A 24,479-nucleotide genomic window follows, 5' to 3' on the forward strand; every position below is an offset into this window, starting at 1 on the left:
CTCGTTAAGTTCGCTGATGACACTGCCTTGATCAGCCTGTTGCATGATGACGAGGAACATCATGGCCCGGTCCTAGATGACTTTGTAGAGTGGTGTGAGGAATCACACTTGGTCCTTAATACCAAAAAGACCAAAGAGATGTGCATAGACTTCAGGAAGCGTACAACACCTACCTCTGCAACATCTATCAGAGGTCAGAACATAGAAATTGTAGAGGAATATAAATATCTGGGTGTCTTTTTGGACAGTAAGCTTCAGTGGAGTAAATGTACAGACCAGATCTACAAAAAGAGCCAACAGAGACTGTACTTTCTAAAAAAGTTGGGTTCTTTTAATATAGACTGTACTATATTGACTCTGTTTTACAAATCCTTTATTGAGAGTATTTTAACTTTTTGTATTGTTTGTTGGTTTGGCAATGCCACTGTCAGTCAGAGAAACATGCTGAGAAGGATTATTACCACCGCAAGCAAGGTACTTGGAGTCAAACAGACAGGCCTGGATGAGATTTTTAAGGTCAGGGCCCTCCGTAAGGCTCACAAAATCATTTTAGACCCAAGTCACCCCCTGTACCTGGACTTTGAATTACTCCCCTCTGGGCGCAGGTATAGGGCACCCCTCAGCAGGAAAAATAGAACGAGACAATCATTTGTGCCAGGTGTGATATCCCTCTTAAATAGCTCGGGCAAATGTTCCCATTGACCCCGTAAGGTCAGCAGGCTAGTCTTTTTAAAATTTAAAATTTAAAATTGTATTTTATTTATTGGTGCGTGACTGTTATTGAAAGTTGTATTGTCAATCTTGTTTTGTATTTAACGCCACTTTAAATGTGTACATGACACTGCAACAAAATTTCCCCATGGGGACAATAAAGTAAGTAAGTAAGTAAGATTACTGACAGTGTAACAGAGTTGAAACTACATCCTTTGTGTGTCTTCCTCTAAGTTACCAGTTGCATTTACATAGAGATGTAGGTTCTGCATCAGTCACATTACATACTGTGTTTGACAAGTAGCCCATATCTTGTTATAAGAATAAATGTGAGAAGCAGCTGCGCAATTGTTTGAATTACATGAAATGATTAAATGTCTTGTAATATATAATGATGGAACATGATAGAAGTATGACGTAGGGTTATTCAAATTATAAAAAATGACCATGAGATTTTCTAAAAAAAAACATTTTATTTGTATTTTTTTTTAAACAACTAAAAAAACTTTTGAATGAATAAGTAAATAACAGCTTTAAGAATACATTTTAAACATATTTACATGTTCATATTCATAAGGGGACCCAAATGACATTTAGCTAGAATTGATAAAATGCTGAATATTTACATTTAATTTTTAAGGTAAACTTCTTCAGTGCTCTTCCATATCACTCCTCATCCTCCGCAACGCTGTTCACAGCCAAGGCATTCCAGAACTGCCTTCGATTTGCAGGCATCAGAGGACAGCTTGGTGATTATGTCCAGCTTCTTGGACTCTTCTATCCCTCTATCCTGTGTAGGTAGTGTCGAGGGTGTCTCTAGTGTGACTTTCCTCATGATAAAGTCAAGCTCTGTGAAGTTTTTTTCTTCATGGGAGACTTTGTAGAAGAGGCTCCTGGATCCACGCCTCAACTGGATCTCAGCCATCTCTGCCAGCTTTGGTGCTGCTGCCTTCTTCAGCTTGACGATGGAATGGCCAGCTTTCCATGCCAGGATGTTTTCCTTTTTCATTTCCACCACCTCCACCTTGCCTGCGTTGGAAGTGGCGACCACATGGAGGAAGTCCCTGAAGTCGTACACCACACCTCCAGGTCGAGCTTTCATTTCCTGTTCCACGCCATGGTGGAAACTGTCTGCACTCATGAAGGTGTGTCCTGGCTCGAAGAACTTGAGGTTGATGTCCTCCATCAAAGTTGAGTCAGCATTGGCAACACTCACCAGTAAGGAGCCACCAGTTTTTGTTTTGAGATGTGCAGTTATCCACCCAATACACTGCATGCTTGACATCTCTCTCCCTCTCCAGTGCTGTTACGTAAGATTAAGTAATCTCCTCTGCCTTCCGACCAGCTGTTCCTTCATGCCATACCACTGATACTGTTTTCTTCTTCTGAGACTTCTTTCCAATGGGGGCGAATGTCTCGCGATAGGCAACAATTCTTCTTGTGAACAATGCTGTTTCCACACCTCTCATGCGAGGGAGCATGATGACTTTTTGCATATCAACGCTCCTCACAGACCAGTCCTCAGGCCAATCTTTCTGTGCATCAGCCTGGCTTCTGCTCTGCCCTGCAGATTTCTTATGTTCCTCATATTTGCTACATTGTATGCAGTCGGGGTTGGGGATGGTGAATTCAGGTGCTGCATGGCTGTTGTCTTGGCAGGCTTGGGTTTCCATGGCCTAATTCTCCCTGTGCTCCATCTTCAGATGATGACCCTGCACCAAAGAGAGCTCGCACTCCTCCTCTCCAAGCTTCACAAAGCTGATGTTCCTTCCCTTTACCGCCTTGCGATAGGTTTCGTAACCGCAGCTGGCATCTTTGATCTTCTCCTTGTAGTCATTATGCGTGAACCGAATATTGACGTCACTAGGGCAGTAGAGGCGATGTGGGGCATGCTCTCATCTGTAGTGGCTGATTTGGGGATTGAAGGACTCAATGTGTTGCAGGATTGGATTCATGTTCAATTTGCTCACTGAAGCTTTCTTTCCCCTCTGATCCTTTGGTGGAATCAGTTTGGTGGTGATTGACTTGCTCATCATCGTGACAATCAGCCTGTCATTTTTGGGGTGGTAGCCCAATGTTGTCAGGAAAAACACTTTGCACACCTGTTGTGCAGAACCGCTCTGGTTTGGAAGATGGTACAGAAACGACCTGCTGCGTCGACTGTCAGCGCCAACAGTGATATTTTTCTTTGATTGCTGTGCCACCATGTGGAAGATCCATGTCCTCTTCTCCTTATACTTCATCTCCCAATACTTTTCCCTTATTTCCTTTTGCCTATTCTGAGTACATTGCCTCTTGCATTTGGGACCACATGACTTACCCATTGGTGGAATCTTTGATTTCTTGTTTGATAGGTGTTCTGGAGTTGTGTCCACGGGCTCAGCTGCCACTTGTGCTGGAACATCCAACTCTAAAAGTGGATGATAATCTTCATCATCATCATCATTGGCAATTGATTTTTCATCTGATAGACTGATGTCTAAAGAGTCAGAGACCACCCACTGGTTCTCTATTTCTTCAAATAGTGTTGACACTGTGACTTCAGTTAAAGGGGGTAGATCAGGAATCTTTGTTGGAATGTGGCCCTCAAACTCAACTGAAATAAATAGAGCAAATAATCAGGGACATGCATCCTAATGATTCTATTCTGTCATGGGTTATAATAATGAATACTGACATTTTGTGGTGTGCAAACATGTGATCATATTTATTTACAAATACAAAAAATTGCATGGATGAACATTGACAGGAATAACACCTAGTATTGACATGGTTGTACTGTCCTAATACACCCTCACATGGCAACTTTGATCTACATAGATACTAATCATCTAGACCACATGGATTAGTGGAAGTCATGCAAAACTGTTTTTTCTGCATTCATGTAATGGCACTGAAGCAAACACATTGTGCACACATTTGGCATGTCAAAGCTTGTTGAACTAATTACATATGCCACCAACAAAGGTGATGGATACAATATGGGATTTTAAATTTTTTAACAGTCACGCAATACTGGAATATAAAAGAAAACCAGAAACATGTGAGTAGATGTATTATTAATGAGCTAGCAATTGTAACGATTGTCGTTGGTGGAAGGAGAAGAGGACCAAAGTGCAGCGTGGTACGTATTCATAATAATTTAATAAAGAAATGAATACTGAACAAAAACAACAAACCGACAAACGAACAGTTCTGTAAGGTGCAAAACAAAAACACTAAACAGAAAAATAACTACCCACAACCCAGTGGGAAAACAGGCTACCTAAGTATGATTCTCAATCAGAGACAACGATCGACACCTACCTCTGATTGAGAACCATACTAAGCCAAACACATAGAAATATAACGACTAGAACAAAACATAGAAAAACAACATAGAATGCCCACCCCAACTCACGCCCTGACCAACTAAAATAAAGACATAAAAAAGGAACTAAGGTCAGAACGTGACAGCAATGCTGTGTGTGGCCCGTCTTTCTTCCATTTAAAGGGGTATCAACCAGATTCCTATTCCAATGGCTTCCTCAGGCTGTGACCAGGCTTTAGACATAGTTTCAGGCTTTTACTTTGAAAAACGAGCGAGATTTTTCAAAACTATTCAGGTGTCCTCTGATTAGTTCCTGCGCGCGAGAGGGGTAGCTATCCATTTTCTTTCTCTCTTTTATTGAATAGGTTACGGTCCGGTTGAAATATTATCGATAATGTTTGTTAAAAACAACCTGAGGATTGATTATAAAAAACATTTGACATGTTTCTACGAACATTACGGATACTTTTTTTTTTAATTTTCGTCGAACGGAACGAGGCTTCGAACGGAACGAGGCATCCCCAGAGGAACAGAGGAGGAGTAGGATAAGGGACGGCTAAAGGCTTTAAGAACTGGTTGTCTAGTGCGTTTGGAACAGAGAGTAAAAGGAGCAGACTTCTGGGCGTGGTAGGATAGATTAAGGGCATAACGCACAGACAAGGGCATGGTAGGGTGCGAGTACAGTGGAGGTAAACCTAGACATTGAGCGATGATGAGAGAGGCTGCATCTCTGGAAGCTCCAGTTAAGCTAGGTGTGGTCTCCACATGTGTGGGGGGTGCGGCAAGGGAGCTAACCGAGGCATGTACTAGGGCTCCGCAGTAAAACAAAACAATGAGAGCTACCCGGGGAATGGGCCTAGCTCGAGGCTAATTGGTAGCAGCTAGCTAGCTGCGATTATCCGGTGTAATGGTCCAGAGCTTGCAGCAGGAATCCGGTGATGTAGTGGGAAAAAAGCAGTCCGATATGCTCAGGGCTGATATCGCGCTGTGCAGACTGGCAGATATTATCCGGGCTATCCGGGATAAAGCGGCTGGTGTCTGTGCTAAAGGTAAAGACTGCTAGTAGTGGCTAACAATGACTAAGTAGCTAGTAGCTATTTAGCTGGCTAGCTTCTGAAGGCTAGCTTCTGATGGAGGTTCCAGTTATAAGGTCTAAAAAACATAAAAAAATTGATAAATGTGGGGCAATTTCAAATGCCACTTTACGTTAATATCTTTCAGGTGAACATACATGTAAATAAGGCATGCAAATATAAACATGAAATATTCAGTTTTTACTGTATGTGCCCAAGTAGCTCCTACAAAATTCCTACAAAATTGGCCATTGTGTGTCCCATTGTAGCATATTAAAGAGGCGGTAGCTTTTGTGGTTTTAGGTTAACATTGTTGCCAAGGCCATTCCTCCACCTCACTATCCAGATTCCAGACAATTCTCAGGGCAACATGATTTAAAAGCTAATACAACCAACTTTGGGAACAACTGTGGTGAAAGGTCACAGAAAGAAATACACTTTTCATAATATAATTCTTCATTTTGGTTGTTTGTTTTCCTCTTCGCCAAAGACAATCCCTTTTCTCCATCTTGGAGAAAATAGTTGTTGAGAGAAAAACAAGCATTCATCATGACTTTTTCATTTCACTCCTGATGCAGATATTATTCTCTCTGAGATAACAAGAGAAAATATCATCAGAAAATGGACAATACTCGCACACACAGACATCTCACCCATCTCGCCCTTCATGTTTATTTCCCAGATATCCTTCAGTTTTAGTTTTCATTTTCTCTCTGCGTTTAAGGAGCCCCATTGTTCATTCCTGTCTTGGCCCCTCCGTGCTCTAGATTTGCATTGATTCTCTCACTCGCAATCAATAATAATTAGAAAAGTATTTAATGACTACATGAACTCCCAACCTCAACAGTTACGTAATTGCGTAGCGAGGTATTTATTACTAATCAAGCGGGTAAAACGTTATCTTTGGGGGTGACGGGGCAGTTTATACTGCAACTTGCTATTAATGGGAGTATAACATTTTCAGAATAATGATGTAATCCCAGTTAAATTGTGTTAACACTGCATAGGCCTACCACAGTAACAGGAAGGAAAGTGCAGCGAAGGAGAAAGAGTATGTAGTAGGAGTGTATTCACACACCTTACCTTCAAATGAGCAAGTCTGTGGGAAATGTTGTTGTTTTTTGAAATGGGGGAGGGGTGGTATATCTAATTGCAGTTTCAATCTCATTTTAGCTGTGATTCAAAATCTGCTGTTTTAACACTTGGCCATCGCACCAGGACGTGGCAAAATTAGATTCAAAGATTAAAGTCCCAAAGCAGCCGTTTGTATATAAATATCAAATCATTTCTGAGTACCATTAAAAAGGGCAAACAGCTGTTTAGCAAAAAAACTATTTCTCAAGCAATAATTTTGCTAGGATTGTCTGGGAACAGTCTGAATGGGGAGGGGAGAAAACTGAAAACAAGCTGTTATTGGCAGAGGTTTGAAACACTCTTTGTTATTGGTCTATTAACCAATTTACCACATGGTGATACCACCACGGAAATTGTATTAATAACCGGTAACTATCAGGAAATAACACTGATCAAGTTTGTCCACACTTTTACAGTGTTAGTTTCATCAGCTGTTGTACGACATGATATACAACACAGGGAAATCTGAATTTCGACTGCACTGGTCCTTAAAGAAAAACAACATCCTGAATTGAGATATTCATTCAGTATGAGAAATATACATACCAACAAAGTATAGAGGAATATTAATAACTCACCTGTATCAAGATCTTTAACTTGACATTGATATCATTATGAATAGATATATATTGATTGTCTGACTTTGGACAAACTTGTTTCTACCTCTTAGCTATAATATTTGAATCATGTGCAGTTTGGGGACAAATACTTCACATTATCAGCTCAATGATCTGTGTACATTAGTCATTTTCCTAAAAAGAGCCCTACTGTACTCTATGCTTGAGTCACCATCACCATTGTGGGTCAGGAAAGTGATGCAAATGAAAATACTTGAGCGGGCCCAGACTGCTGTGGAAGCCCGCAGTGAGCAGCATTCATCATAATTGCCTCGTTGATGTTTATTACAATACAATCTCCCCAATCAAAGTGGCGTCTACTCTCACAGTCCAGTTTTTTGTACAAACCACAAGTTGTGAATTTTAAAGATAGAATCAACAACTGTTTGCCCCATTTCATGTCGAATAATCCCTAGTTCTGAATGATTCAATGAATCAAAAGAGATACATCTTTGGAGGAACAAAACAGTAGAATTCTTTCTATTTTTGTCTTCTGTCCCATAAGACCACAGCAATGTTCTGCCACGAGTCTGTCTAAGGCCACAGATTGAGCCCTTTCCCATGAGAGACACATCTCTTCCCGCTCAGCAACCACTGTAGCTTTTGGCTACTAAGGGAGATTCAGGCAATAGATTCACATTTCCATAATACTGTATTCGTCCTCAGCATAAATGAATTGGAGAAGGATCCTGTCTTTTTCTGCCTCAAGTGGTGAGTAAACAAAATTGAATGCCAAAATCATCATTTTGGCAGAGAGGACAGTGTTTATATGTTTCTGCCTAATTCTTCTACAGTTGATTATAGACTTTGCCAACAATGCAGAACTGTGATTCGCACATTTCCAAAACCTTTCCTTGTGTTGACTTGTCACAGTTCAAAAAGTGTAATTGTGTTCGTCTCTCCCTCTAGTTTTTTTGGGGGGGAATCACACAAGTATAAAGGATTCTAGGATACTAGCTCTGACTTTGCTGATAGCTACTTTACTGAGGAAAAATGTACTTACTCTGACAGATATGTTGTTGTCCCACCTAGCTATCTTAAGATGAATGTACTAACTGTAAGTCGCTCTGGATGAGAGCGTCTGCTAAATGACTCAAATGTAACATGTAAATGTAGGCTCTATCCATCTTGGATGATGGGAGATAGAATATCTTCCCCAAGAATAAAGTATTTTATTTCCTGCATTAATTGTCACTGCCTCTCTATGAGTTGGTGTTCAGCGCATGCAAATTAATTCAAACTAATATTCCGGTGTAGCGCTGTTGTCACGTTCCTGACCTGTTTTCCGTTGTTTTGTATTTGTTTTAGTTGGTCAGGGCGTGAGTTGGGTGGGTTGGTCTAGGTTTGATTTTCTATGTTGGGATTTTGTGTTCGGCCTGGTATGATTCTCAATCAGAGACAGCTGTCAATCGTTGTCCCTGATTGAGAATCATACTTAGGCAGCCTGGGTTTCACCTGTGTTTTGTGGGTGTTTGTTCCTGTGTCAGTGTTTGGGCCACACAGGACTGTTTCAGGTTAGTCACGTTTGTTGGTTGTTGTATTTTGTAGTGTTTGTTGTTTCCCCATTAAAATATGAATACTTACCAATCCGCATCTTGGTCCGATCCATGCTCCTCCTCGTCTGAGGAGGAGAACGACTACGACAGCCGTTACAGCTGTGCCTTGAACAGTTCCCCTCATCATTTGCTAATATCTTCACACGCCAGTGTTCTGCCAGTGGTATAATCATACGAATAGGCACAGACAATGTGTTGGTCTATATATCACTCTGCTCATAATCGCTGCACTCTGACAATGTGTTACGACCCTATGAGGGCTTTTTGAATTCCCAATCAGAGAACTTTTCTCTAACGAAAGCATTATCTCTCTCTAAGTGCTTATCTCCTAATCTCACTTGGTTTGGTTTAGTAATGTTTTTATTTCTGGGGCATATGTCCAAAAGAACCCAGATGTCACAAACTCTCTGCGACCCCAAATGTAGAAGAGTTTTCACGGCCGGTCAGTCATGGTATCCATTTGGTTAAATGCTCCAGAGGTCAGGATTTTACCCATCTGTCCATGTTGCTTTTGTTTGTGTGCCACTACAGACAAACAAGTGCCAATTTGGATGAAGCTCTTTTCACGAAATACCAACTGGGTAACTTTTGTGTGTCTAGACACCACTTTCTTTTGAATCCTTAATATCTTGCAGTTCACAGAAGTGAAAGTAATTGTTTACATGTTTTTGAAAATAAATATTTTTAACACTCTAAAGCAATATGCAAATGAAGTTGCTTACATATCTACTGCCTTATGCTTCTGCTTCAGGGCTTGACATTAACTTTGTACTTTTTCGGACAATTTTCTTTCGGATAAGTAGGATAGATTTTTTACTTGTCCGAAATCCCCCCCCCCCCCCCCCTTTAAAAATTCCCTCATTTAATGAACCATGGATAAGGTGGGTGAGGTAGCTAACTAAGATGTTTATTTATTTGTATAGTTAAAATATTCATTGTTCCGGGGAGAGCCTGACTGCATAGGAGTTGCTTGACAATTAGGCTATTCTGAGAGTATTTGTTTTACTTGTCCATTCAAACAACTTAAACCTATATTCTTCTTGTCCTACTATTTATTTTACTTGCCCTGGGCAAGCGGACAAGCGTTAATGTTCAGCCCTGTGCTTACTTGTATCCCAGATCTGAAGTCATCCTCATTGGCAGAGGAAGAAGAAGCAGCATCTTCCTTCCTGCCAAAGGGTCTCAGCTGTTAACAGGCTGATGAGGGCTTCGTTCCCAAAAGACGTGTGCATCTTTGATCCATTAACCTTTCTAGGACACACGTTCCGCTAGCGGAACCCCCCCGAACATTCCGCTGAAAAGGCAGCGCGCGAAATTCAAAAATATTTTTGAAATATGTAACTTTCACACATTAACAAGTCCAATACAGCAAATGAAAGATAAACATCTTGTTAATCTACCCATCATGTCTGATTTTCACAATGTTTTACAGTGAAAACACAACAGATATTTATGTTAGATCACCACCAAATCCAAAAAACACAGCCATTTTTTCCAGCCAAAGATAGTCACACAAAAACAGAAATAGAGATAAAATGAATCAATAACCTTTGATAATCTTTATCAGATGACACTCATAGGACATCATGTTACACAATACATTTATGTTTTATTCGATAATGTGCATATTTATATCCACAAATCTCGTTTTACATTGGCGCCATGTTCAGAAATGCCTCCAAAATAGGCGATGACTTTCACATCGACCCTTCTCAGAATTCTCACTTCCTGTTTGGAATTTTGCCTTCCATATGAGTTCTGTTATACTCACAGACATAATTCAAACAGTTTCAGAAACTTCAGAGTGTTTTCTATCCAATACTAACAATAATATGCATATATTATCATCTGGGACAGAGTAGGAGGAAGTTCACTATGGGCACCAATTCATCCAAAAGTGAAAATGCATTTTCACATTTGGATGAAAAGTGTGCCCAGAGTAAACTTCCTGCTACTCTGGCCCAGAAGCTAATATATGCATATTATTAGTGCTATTGGATAGAAAACACTCTGAAGTTTCTAAAACTGTTTGAATGCTGTCTGTGAGTATAACAGAACTCATATGGAAGGCGAAAACCTGAGAGAAATCCAACCAGGAAGTGGGAAATCTGAGATTTGTAGTTTTTCAACTCATTCCCTATCGAATATACAGTGTCTATGGGTCGAATTGCACTTCCTAAGGCTTCCACTAGATGTCAACAGTCTTTAGAACCTTGTTTGATGCTTCTACTGTGATTGAGGGGGGAATGGGAGCTGAATGAGTCAGGGGTCTGGCAGAATGGCATGAGCTGGTCATGCGCGCTCACGTGAGAACGACCTGCGTTCCATTGCAATTCTAAAGACAAAGGAATTCTCCGGTTGGAACATTATTGAAAATGTATGTTAAAAACATCCTAAAGATTGATTCTATACTTCGTTTGACATGTTTCTACGAACTGTAATATCACTTTTTGAACTTTTCGTCTGAACTTTCGCCTTCGACATGCCCGCACCTCGTGAGTTTGGATTGTGAACTGAACGCGCTAACAAAAGGAGATATTTGGACATAAATGATGGACTTTTCAGCAGAATGTGAATGATGTCATAAGCCATAAGAAGTTTTAACATAGGTATTTGAAGCGTCCTGAACCTTGTGAATCTGTGTACTTTATATTCTACAAAGTGTTTTGAAACTGTCTTGAATTGTCCATAACTGACTGACCTAGTTTGTGCAGTAGAATTCTTTAATCGCTGGCCTCAATTTGAAAAGGAAAAATCTTTTGATGTGTGATATAGTGTTGATCAGTTCGTAATAAATAGGTGTTTTTCTTAGAACACTGATGCTCAATTAGAGCTAAGGAAAACAGTGCCCACCCCTCTGCCAGTGACAGACTGACTATGCACCCATCCAATATCACACAACAGCTTGTCCATGATTAGTTATTGTCACCATCCAACATCTCCATGACGAAGCAATGCTTGCTTTAACCATTTTAGTGTGTACTATAGCAATAATGATTATTACTCTTCCAGTTGTAAAAACTGGTGATTTGCTATAATTCATACTTTGAGCACTACTCAGTCTTTACATACTGACAGTCATCTTGTCTTTAAAGGAAAGTTACAGACATGACAGAAGCCTCACTGGAGCAGTTTGTTTACTACATTCTGAATGTATTATCATCAGGGAGAGAGCAAGTTAGACTTTGCATTAGCAGCTTCCCACTAAAACAGAGGTCTCTATTAATTATACCGAAATCTTTGATGAAAATGCAAATCAAACAACTCATAAATTGTATTAAACGCAGGAGGTGGCGATAACCTGCTGGCTGGAACAGTGGGAATTCCACATTTAATAGTGTGTTCTCAACTATGGCAGCAAGATGATTGATTTTCTTAATGGGCTGAATTCAAAGATGTCTGTTGATGTCTCTCTTCTCACAGACTCTGAACCTTCTATGCTAAATATCCAGGTGACTATTTGTATGCTGTCTTTTCTTCACTAGACACCAGGGCGGAAAGTGATTATTAACGAGCCACAGTAATGAAACAAAAGGATCACAAAATATGCATTTGTGTGCATCAGTGTTAATTAGATTAGCGTTTAGGGTGATGTTCGATCTCTAGATGTGCAGATGGGTTTGTAAGATGATGGACGTTAATTGCCGAGAATGGGTGTGCCCCACCGTTCCCCCCATCCCCATTTTCACCAATTCATCTGCATACGGTATAATCTGATGTAATCGACTCTTATGATGATAAATGACATAATTCAATACTACTTTTCCGTCGACCAAAACGTTGTTCATAAATTCCAGCTACTTGAATCAAGATAATTTTAACCACATCCACATCTGATAAACTGATGCACGCTTGATTACTATAGTCTTGCCATGTGCAGGTATAGGTGTAATCAACTGAAACTGTAATCTGTTTTAACTATATCATGGATATTTCACTTGTAGTACCAACGTAATGATGGGCTTAATTTGCCACACATCAGCATTGGCTAAACTGGCTATTTGCTAGATGGTTCAGTCTACAAAGCCTGTAATTGATTTTAGAGTGAATTCTAATACCCACTAGGTAGGAGGGTTGCATACCATTATTAGGCTGTGTCCAACAGCTCATAATGAACTAAAGATTAAGGAGTCAGTAAATGGTAAACAGAGTTGTCTTTGTAACTATTTCTTGTTTCAATTTGTTTTTAGACCAAATTGGGTTTGATGTTCACGGAGAGATGTACAAGCCCAGATTAATCATCCTTTATCTACGATGAGCAGAATGATTGACAGCCATACATCTTTGCCCACCATGACCCCTTTCTAACTTGCATGTGAAATCGGCATGTGAAATCCTTGCAGTCTGATTATTGTGAGAGCTACTTTGTCCATTATTTTGATTTATGTTTAATGATAGGACTGGAAGGCAGTTTAACCATGATTCTCAATTCCTCCCTTGGGAAATAACCTCATGGATAAAACATAAACACTTCTAGCATATGTATAGCGTTAAATGATTAAAATATTCAATAAAAAAAATCTACATAGCACATTTATATGGCTTACTGTACACACCAACTCACCTGGGAGAGCGTAGGGCAAATAATAACAAAAAGGGCTGCTTCAAGATTTTACTCAAGAGCCTAGGCAAGTACTCAGTGTTGTCATTGACACAGAGGTGCATACATGTACACACACACACACACCCTTCCCACCCCCCAACCAACCTCCACCAACCAACCCCCACCTATTTGTCTCTTAAGATCTCATAGATGTGACACTATGATATCCAGGCAGTTAGTATACAAGCCCTCCGGCACCTCAGTGAGTGCTGGGCACCAGGTCTACTGAGAGTAGTGTTGTGTTAAGCATTACATGTGGATGACAGTCCCCACCTACAGCTTCCTGACACCAAGGCAGTCCAACACTGCCACAACACATCACTTAGAAAAGCTCAACCGCCTCCCAACTGGGGAAAGCTTGGTCTAAAGCCCTGAAACTAAACTCTGGACCTTGAAGCCAGTTTTAATGCGCTTTTTCATTGTGCACCTCTAATCAGGGACTGATTTAGACCTGGGACACCAGGTGGGTACAATTAATTAACAGGTAGAACAGAAAACCAGCAGGCTCTGTACCTTGTGGGGTAACCAACAGGCTCCAGCAGGCTCTGTTCCTCGTGGGGTAACCTGCAGGCTCTGTACCTCGTGGGGTTACCAGCAGGCTCCGTACCTCGTGGGGTAAGAGTGGAATACCCCCGGTCTAGAGCTTGCTCTCTTGGTACTAAAGCCTATGAAGACAGAGTGCAAGAACAAATGGTTGGCACCGCTGTCTGACAGTTTAAGTGTTGGATATTCAACATTCAAACACATTGTGTTTTTTTGCCAAATTGATTTCAAAGGAAACGTTAACATTGTCTGAATCGCAACAGTTTGAGAAATGCTCTCTGATTCATTAACAACCGTTTACATGGAAGTGTGAGAGGTAGAGGCATGCTAGCAAGTGGGTAGGTTATTGGTTTGGGTAAGGTTACATTAAGATAAGCTAGCGAGGGGTTAAGTTTAGTCTAAGGTTAGTATTCAGCAGAGCCATGCATTTCTAAATGCCTGGCTCTGGTATTCAGTTACAGGTTAATTCATGCCAATATGTAAAAATTAAATAGTGCCAACAAGATGAACAATATTAACCAGGGGCCAACAAGATGAACAATATTAACCAGGGGCAAACAAGATGAACAATATTAACCAGGGGCCAACAAGATGAACAATATTAACCAGGGGCAAACAAGATGAACAATATTAACCAGGGGCCAACAAGATGAATAATATTAACCAGGGGCCAACAAGATGAACAATATTAACCAGGCCAACAAGATGAACAATATTAACCAGGGGCCAACAAGATGAACAATATTAACCAGGGGCCAACAAGATGAACAATATTAACCAGGGGCCAACAAGATGAACAATATTAACCAGGGGCCAACAAGATGAACAATATTAACCAGGGGCCAACAAGATGAACAATATTAACCAGGGGCCAACAAGATGAACAATATTAACCAGGGGCCAACAAGATGAACAATATTAACCAGGGGCCAACAAGGTTAAATCAATAGGACATTTAGGAGAGATAATATTACCTGACTTGTACATAAGGGCATAAAGATAATGAAAAATAGGAAGTACCGTAGTCACTTATTCAAGTATAATGTTAAACCCTGACAACCATCATTGTGTATCAAATTAGGTGAGCAGCACAACCTGCATCATTTTTAGAATTCTATTTTTAGCAGAATACTTACCTAATGGGGAGGTTTAAATGTGCCTGCTCTGAAGCACAATCAGTCCTCCTCCCCTGTAGTACCACAAGGATAGGGCCTGTAGGGCAATTGGGAGTTGAAATGGGAAAATAAACTCATAAAAATAAAAATGTGCATCACTACAAACAAAATATTCAAAATGGGCATTCTTTTAATCCAAAGAAAATGTACTTCGAATCACCAACTTTCCTTTACTGGAAACTTTTGGAGACAATTACCCCTGTAATCATTCAGCCTTAAACAGGTCTCTGAGGTTGATTCCTTTCAGATAATGGCCTACTCTACATTCCCATTTCCTCTCAATTTGCCGTTCTGTCTCTATGATATACTCTTAAGGACTACGCACACCGCACCGAATGTTGCTCTGCCGTTCATCTGTCGTTCGTCTGTGTGTTTTAGGGACCACCTACTGGTGGACGTCTGACTGCCGACCATTTTGCACGATTCTAAATGTAGAATCGGTTTGCTCTCGGTTTGCAAATGACGTCCGGCACTCTGTTCAGAGGTGCTAAGTACTCTAGGACAGCAAACACTACCGGTGTGTCCCTGCCTTTCCTAATGTTTGGGTCCTATCTTCCTCGGTCCCTCTGTCGACATGCCAACATGAAATGGGTGCTGCCAATCACAACCCAAACCTAGGTGAAAGGTTTCCAAACAGCACATTCATTTGAACTGGGCTCAAACTGCTGTGGTGATGTGAAACGGAGAGTTTGAATTGGAGCCTCACATTTTCGCTCGCATTCTGGTCAATCAATGAAATCCCAACAGCTACTCATGGTTCAGACTAATCAATTGCACCTTGGACCTCTGCAAAATGCAGCTGAGAACGGTGCTATAACTCAGTCTGACATTGGAGAAACCCAAATAATGTGGGGAGTGTTGGCTTGGGCGCCCCCTTGTACTTCTCATCTGTAAAAGGAGGACTTCAAAAGCTTGAATCAATAGTTAATTATATAGAGCATAAACATAAATAAAGTTACATTGCCCTGTAGGGAGTTGGAAGGATTGTGTTCAGTAGTTTGCAGTACTTTTTTAAGTCGTTTCTATTGTTTTATTGAGAGAGAGAGAGAGAGAGAGAGCCTATGCTTGTTCTTCAGTATAGAGAATAAGATTATGGCTTAGCTTGGTGCAGGGCTTAAAACGTTTCACCAAACACGTTTAATGTAAAGTGGTACAAGGGACTGTACAAGAGTTGTTAAGCCCACCCCCACCAACACGTACACACACACGCACACTCTCTACATTAAGTAAAAGAGTGTTGTGCCTAATTGCTCAGTAACTCTTTATGTTTGCATGGCTTTGCCCGCATGTTTAGCGGTCACAGCAGGTGCTAGTTTAACTGACTGACTAAATCCACGCTACAGATCTGACAATCAAAGAGCCAGCCGCTGTCTAATCCCAATGAATCACCAGCTGACACCTATAGATCAACCTGGAGAGCTATGGTAAGATCAGCTCGTCAAGCACCTGCTCCATGCCTCTGATCATTTATTCTCTGTGTTCCTCGGCTGTGTTAAACACTGCAGCTTTTTGGGGGTGTGTCGCTCAACTTGGTTGGATCCATGACATGAAAGTGGGCTTTAATCCAGTGTTAGGTTGGGGAAAAAAGAGTTTTGCTTGTGATGTTGGTTGTTGATGTCACACATTGTACGGCAGCCATTTTGTGATGGTACGTACTATCAAAGAGGACTGGGACTTTTTATAGGCATTTTCATTTTTTGTAAAAAAGTCAAGCTGTTTTGTATGTAATTCCCTTTTGTTCTTTGAAATGATGAACCAGCTTTCTTAACTTTATGTCTTGTGTATGCCTTTCGGTGTCAGCTATCCGATGCTCGTGTCCCTACGCAAGGTAAAATGCATAAACATGAGGTTGGCCATGTTTTAGAACAGTTTCTTCCACCCACCAGGCTCCCTTTCTTCATTTGATACCCCTTCCTAGGTGAACCATCTGTCCCCTTGCCCAGGCTGGGTCCCCTGTCTCTTCCTACTCGTCTGCAGATGTCTGCCACCCGCTGACTATGTCCCAGGACGCACGCCAGATAGGTGACTCTATTGGGGAATGATGGATCCAACCTTTACCTATTCCCCTTCTGCTAAAACTTTACAGGACTAAGTCCAGCTTCTGGCTTATGTATGACAGTTTTATGATACTGTATCAGCTCTTTTCTCAAACTTCAGTGTAAGTTACTGAATCGTTTTAGCTGAATCTAGAAACAGCTCTGGTGCAATTTATACTAGAAAAATGCCTTAAACCGTTATCTTGCCAATGTGACAGCTTTACTTCTTGAATCATCTGTAATATACTGGTAATTCTAATTCATCCATGGAATGTGGTGCAAACTACACTTCACGTGACTCCTACAAGGATTGGATGTAGCAGCAATGAAGTGTCGTAAACAGCTAATGTTATCCAGCTGACGCACCTCCCTGTCCATGTTTTGGTGTATGGATCATTGGGGGAATTAATCACACCGACTCCCACCTCTACAGCATGACCCATCTGTTCTTTTGCTTGTCACACTCCTTATGTAATTTGTGAAATTAGCCAAGAAACCAAGATGTGCATGTTTAATCAACAGCATATAACTCATTGGACCTATTGTGTGATGCAAATATGATTTTATAAAGTCTTTTTTCCCTCATCTGTAATGGGGTTGTCAACGGTTAGCAAACGTATTTTCACTTGGATCATTGGTGATTTAACTGTAACAGCCCATCTAAATTAATGACAGCTCAAGTTTTTATTCTAAGCCTGGGGCATGCCATTACAGAAAGATATAATACCAATCTATGTCGAAAGGTTAGAAGCCAAATCATAAGGTTGATGACTTAGAGCCAGGCGTCAATCATGTCCGTAAGTGTTTCGCTATGCTGTTCCAAGCACACATGATCATTCTTAGATCGTTCCTCTGGAACAGCCATTCTAAAACAACTGAATCGGTTTATTGGGTAGAGGAAGATCTAAGGAGAGAGAGAGCTGCGTTCATGAAGCACACAGATGTTATGTCCCTGCAAATGTACTGGCGCCTGGTGGAGGGGGGTGATAGAATCCCAAATAGGTGTTCAGTTGCCTTGAATGTCAATGAGTCGTCTCCAAGTATGCATGACTCAGTTGGCGAGGACATTAAACAGTCTACTGTCTGTTCAGTAATACATTGTCCTTGAGTCTCCGGACTTCAAGTTGACTTTACCACAGTTATATCACTAGCATCATTGCTGTCATTGATGTGATGAATATAATTCATTGTTATTAAATTCAAAGCAAGTCTCATGTTCCAAAAGCAACGCAAACTTTAAATTAAATTAAAACTATTTGCCCATATCGGGAGAGCTAGTGTTTGGCCATAAAGTTACAAAATTATATCTAGCAATTTAAATGTGTCACAAAACTGGACATAGATAGCCATTTCAACCATTAATAACAGTATTGACACTAATTTTAAATTAAAATAGCCCAAGACAAAAGCATTATTGATTTACTTGCCATTTGATCTGGCACTGCCTCCAGGAAGATGTGTATCTTAGCAAATCTAGCTACAGCATTTATCATTGGCTGTTGGCATATTTTGTTGCTCAGTATTACTTGCCGTGATTGCTTGCATTAATTGAAGCCGATAACTAACATTCCAAATGTTGACTAGACTGGGGCTAGTAGAGACCAATGGAGAGCTTAGAGACATAGATGGATCTATCGGGTCGCCATGGACATGCTATTAATCATTCTCTTATGCACCACAATTGAAACATATAATGCACCTACTCAATAACTTCAATCATGGTTAATTGATTTGTTCTCCGTGGTGCCACTGCTGTTTCCATTGTCATTGAAAAGAGCCCCAGACAACCGATCATCTGCTCAACATGTCGAATGACTCTCTCAGAGGAACTACCAGGGTCCCTCACCCAATTTAGTGATTTGGCAATTCCTCTGGTTGCCTCATTTAATAGAAATAGAAGGAGAAACCCAGGCTGACACAGATGTAAAAAAGGAGGGACAGATGAATGGGAAATGCCAGAGGGCAAACAAATCATACAAAATTTAGAGGTTGAATATCATGAAATGTTTGTGTCATCTCCAATCAATCTCCTGGTCTCTGAGAAGATAAGAAAAATTGTAAGGAGGCTGAAATGTCACACAGGGAAGTTCTCAGGTAGGAAAGAGCACCGTGCACAGGAGACACCTCTCAAGATTGATGGATAGCTATGACTGAACAATATAAAACAGTATTTTATCCAATAAAGTAGGTGTCAAGGTTATAGGTTGTTGAGGCCTTGTGGAAAAGCCAAGGATAACAGTTGTAATCTTTGGGGATGTATACAATATTTGCACTAATATACTACTGAGTGCATACTTGACCCCTATGCTGGTTGAGTGACCTACAGTATATGGAAAGCTCGAACTACTGCCCGTCAACAGGAAGGACGGATAACAAGACAACAATATCACTATACCATCGTAAATGCTGATATCCCCAGGCAGGACACCGCATTGAAACCAAAATACATTAAATATTGAGTCGTTTTATATTAATTTTCAATTAGCTTAATCCTTTGATGTACTGAACACAGTAATACCATTTTATTTTACATACACACACATAATGTACAGAAGTAAACACACACACACAATGTACTGCACATAAATATACACACTTCTGTCACAGACAATGCTTTTTTCAGAGTTTGCTTTTGTTTACATTAGGTCGTTTATTTCCGTAGCATTTTGGGTTATGGGCATTGCTAGTGGGTGGCCACTTGTCTAATTAGGCCATGGTATAAATAGCAGTAGTTTGGGGAATAGGAAACTGAGAGGTTGGACCAGCAGTACAGCACAGTGTTGATAAATGCATGAGGTATAGAATCACCAGTCTCAGTGCTCAAATAGGGTCTTTGATCCATCTATATAATAAACCTCCAGTCAGGCTCTGTGAAAGTGAAGACATTCAATTTTTATTTGTTTCCAATTTATGACACGAACACTGGAAAACTAGCTTGTATCCTCAGCAACTTGTCCAAACCTATCAACAGCTATAGATTTATTATACGGAATCCAATAAATTATACAAGGAACTGCTGCAGTATTAGTGCATTAGTACATAGCCACAGAAACTCCAATAGCAGTATTAATAATATCAAAACAAACCAACCAAATGGATTCCAGGATATGTCAGCATAATAACTATTATTATGTCTTAGAGCAGTGGGAGAATTAATATGTAGTCTATATTTGCTCATTCAGGGATCTGCTGCCAGGGTGAAAAATAACATTTTCTCTTCTCTCTTTTCCCCCCATGTAGGAGAACATTTTTAAATCATCTCCCTGCAGACAACATTTCATGCTTGGTGGATGAGCAACACCAACATCTGGTAGGGTTTCTCTGGTGAGGTTTTCTCCCTTCCCACTTAGGCTGTGCAGGGCAAACATCCTGCCAAAAGAAATGCATGTGGGGCTGAAATTATAAGACTAAAAAAAAAATCATATTTAGACAAGTGTTTGACCCTCTTGTGAGACTCCAGTGAAGCCTAGCTGGCATGTAAAATCGCTGTGTTGCATTCATGTCACAACGCTGTGTACACCTAAACCGAAATTCCTTCGGTGAACACAGCAGAAACGTGGTTTCCAAAGCGAAGCTCGAGGCGATGCTTTGACTTCTGGCTCAGTCTCGGGACGCATATTATCAGTTAAATCTAAATGACTCGATAGCAAGCCCCTATTGGCTAGTACATAGGGATCATCAGTGTGCCTCAGCAATTCAAGGAGGATTTTAAAAGAGCCATAGCAATAAAAATACAAATAGCCTCATTAAAACATGTTAAAGTAGCACTGTTCTAGATTTTTAAGCAACATTTAAGAACTTGAATCACTTGGCCATTCACTCAAAAAAATATGGGCCAGCATTTCTTCCCTAACTGAAGGAAAGTCAGATTTTCCCCTCTCTCACTGAGCAACAATTAGGTATTGATCCCTCCTCTAAAGAGGGCTGTAATGGTGGAGGGCAGTTACGTTAGAGAGAATCAGTCATGCTATTTAGTGGCGGCTTTTTAAGGAACCATCATTCATCCGAGAAAGTGCTGCAATGCAGAAGAAATGCCCTAGCAGATCTCAGAGCCCTAACTGAAAACCCTGGGTCTGAGTGCTCTACAGTACCACAGTCAGACCAACACCAAGTCAATTAGACTCAAGTAGATAGGTCTGCCAAATGTATCATTGCAAAATATCAAATATCACAGCTATTCTTAACAAGTGTTGGTAACACTTTGCTTGACACCCAGCGCGGTCAAAACCTCGTCATAATATGTCATAACATCTGGCCTAACTTGTCATAACCTATTGTAATATGGTCATGACACATATATGTATACCTTTTGTTACATATATTGTGTTATTTTATGGCTGGTTATGACACATACACGAGAGTGTAAAAACCCACAAAACCTACCACATAAGGCAAATCATTCCGTTACAAAATAGCATACGTGTCAACAGTATTGTTATGGCAAATAATATAGATTTTTTCAATGTACCAAATTAACTTATCATTGTAATTGCGCACACATTGATGTCAGACATGCACCTACCCCAATTCTCTGTAGCTGATGATTGGGATGAATGCAGGAGCAGATTTCAGGAGCAGGACAAGACACCCTTTTTGACTGATGACTAGTATAAGGTCATGTACACTACCGGCCAAAAAGTTTGAACACACCTACTCAATCAAGGGTTTTTCATAATTTTTTACTATTTTCTACATTGTAGAATAAAGGTGAAGACATCCCACTCTTCAAAGGGGGAGACACTCTAGACCCAAACTGCTACAGACCTATATCTATCCTACCCTGCCTTTCGAAGGTCTTCGAAAGCCAAGTTAACAAACATATTACTGACCATTTCGAATCCCACCGTACCTTCTCCGCTATTCATCGACCTGGCCAAGGCTTTCAACTCCATCAATCACCACAATCTTATCGGCAGACTCTACAGCCTTGGTTTCTCAAATGATTGCCTCGCCTGGTTCACCAACTACTTCTCTGATAGAGTTCAGTGTGTCAAATCAGAGGGCCTGTTGTCCGGACCTCTGGCAGTCTCTATGGGGGTGCCACAGGGTTAAATTCTCGGGCCAACTCTCTTCTCTGTATACATCAATGAAGTCGCTCTTGCTGCTGGTGATTCTCTGATCCACCTCTACGCAGACAACACCATTCTTTATATTTCTGGCCCTTCTTTGGACACTGTGTTAACTAACCTCCAAACGAGCTTCAATGCCATACAACTTTCCTTCGGTTGCCACCAACTGCTTTTAAATGCAAGGAAAACTAAATGCATGCTCTTCCACCGATCGCTGCCCGCACCTGCCCGCCCGTCCAGCAACACTACTCTGGACGGATCTGACATAGAATATGTTGACAACTACAAAAACCTAGGTGTCTGGTTAGACTGTAAACTCTCCTTCCAGACTCACATTAAACATCTCCAATCCAAAATTAAATTAAATAAAGCTTCCAATTTCACAACAAAGCATCTTTCACTCATGCTGCCAAACATACCCTCGTAAAACTGACCATCCTACCGATCCTCGACTTTGACGATGTCATTTACAAAATAGCCTCCAACACTCTACTCAACAAATTGGATGCAATCTATCACAGTGCCATCCATTTTGTCATCAAAGCCCCATATACTACCCACCATGCGACCTGTAGACTCTCGTTGGCTGACCCTCGCTTCATACTCGTCGCCAAACCCACTGGCTCCAGGTCATCTACAAGTCTTTGCTAGGTAAAGCCCCGCCTTATCACAGCTCACTGGTCACCATAGCAGCACCCATCCGTAGCACGCGCTCCAGCAGGTATATCTCACTGGTCCCCCCCAAAGCCAATTCCTCATTTGGCCACCTTTCCTTCCAGTTCTCTGCTGCCAATGACTGGAACAAACTGCAAAATTCACTGAAGCTGGAGACACATATCTCCCTCACTAGCTTTAAGCACCAGCTGTCAGAGCAGCTCACAGATCACTGCATCTGTACATAGCCCATCTGTAAATAGCCCATCCAACTACCCCATCCCCATACTGTATTTATTTATGTATCTTGCTCCTTTGCAACCCAGTATCTCTACTTGCACATTCACCTTCTGCACATCTACCATTCGTGTTTAATTGCTATATTGTAATTACTTCTTCACCATGACCTATTTATTGCCTTACCTGCCTTATCTTACCTCATTTGCACACACTGTATATAAACTTTTTCTACTGTATTATTGACTATGTTTGTTTATTCCATGTTTAACTCTGTATTGTTGTACTGTATGTGTCGAACTGCTTTGCTCTGTTGGCCAGGTCGCAGTTGCAAATGAGAACTTGTTCTCAACTAGCCTACCTGGTTAAATAAAGGTGAAATAAAAATAAATTAAAAAAAACTCTGAAATAGCACATATAGTAGTAACCAAAAAAGTGTTAAAAAAATTGAAATATATTTTATATTGGAGGTTCTTCAAATAGCCACCCTTTGCCTCGATGACAGCTTTTCACACTCTTGGCATTCTCTCAACCAATTTCATGAGGTAGTCACCTGGAATGCATTTCAATTAACAGGTGTCGCTTCTTAAAAGTGAATTTGTGGATTTTCTTTCCTTCTTAATGCATTTGAGCCAATCATTTGTGATGTGACAAGGTAGGGGCGTATACAGAAGATAGCCCTATGTGGTCTATATTATAGCAAGAACAGCTCAAATAAGCAAAGAGAAACGACAGTCCATCATTACTTTAAGACATACAGGTCAGTCAATATGGAAAATGTCAAGAACTTTGAAAGTTTCTTCAAGTGCAGTCGCAAAAACCATCAAGCGCTATGATTAAACTGGCTCTCATGAGGACTGCCACAGGAGGGAAGACCCGGAGTTACCTCTGCTACAGAGGAAAAGTGTATTAGACTTACCAGCCTCAGAAATTGCAGGCTAAATAAATGCTTCACAGAGTTCATGGAACAGACACATCTCAACATCATCTGTTCAGAGGAGACTGCGTGAATCAGGCCAACGTTCAACACCATAGTACCCTCCAAGGTCATCATTAAACTTGAGGCCCTGGGTCTCAACCCCGCCCTGTGCAAATGGGTCCTGGACTTCCAGATGGACCACCCCCAGGTGGTTAAGGTAGGAAACAACATCTCCACTTCACTGATCCTCAACACTGGGGCCCCACAAGGGTGCGTGCTCAGCATGGACAAACTGAAATGGTCCATCCACACAGACAGTGTGGTGAAGAAGGCGCAACAGCGCCTCTTCAACCTCAGGAGGCTGAAGAAATTTGGCTTGTCACCTAAAACCCTGTGTGTATTATGTAGTTGTTGTAGAATTGTTAGATTACTTGTTAGATATTGCTGCACTTTCGGAACTAGAAGCACAAACATTTCGCTACACTCACAATAACATCTGCTAACCAATCAAATTTTATGTGATTTGATTTGAATTGAATTGCTGCAAAGAAACAACTACTAATGGACACCAATAAAAAGAAGAGACTTGCTTGGGCCAAGAAACACGAGCAATGGACCTTGGACCGGTGGAAATTTGTCCTTTGGTCTGGAGTCCGAATCTGAGATTTTTGGTTCCATCCGCCGTGTCTTTGTGAGACTCGGTGTGGGTGAATGGAGGATATCCGCATGTGCATTTCCCACCGTAAAGCATGAAGGAGGAGGTGTTATGGTGTGGGGGTGCTTTGCTGGTGACACTGTCTGTGATTTCATAGCACACTTAACCAGCATGGCTACCACATCAT

This window comes from Salvelinus alpinus, chromosome 10 (assembly GCF_045679555.1).
Source record: "Salvelinus alpinus chromosome 10, SLU_Salpinus.1, whole genome shotgun sequence".
NCBI lineage: Eukaryota > Metazoa > Chordata > Actinopteri > Salmoniformes > Salmonidae > Salvelinus > Salvelinus alpinus.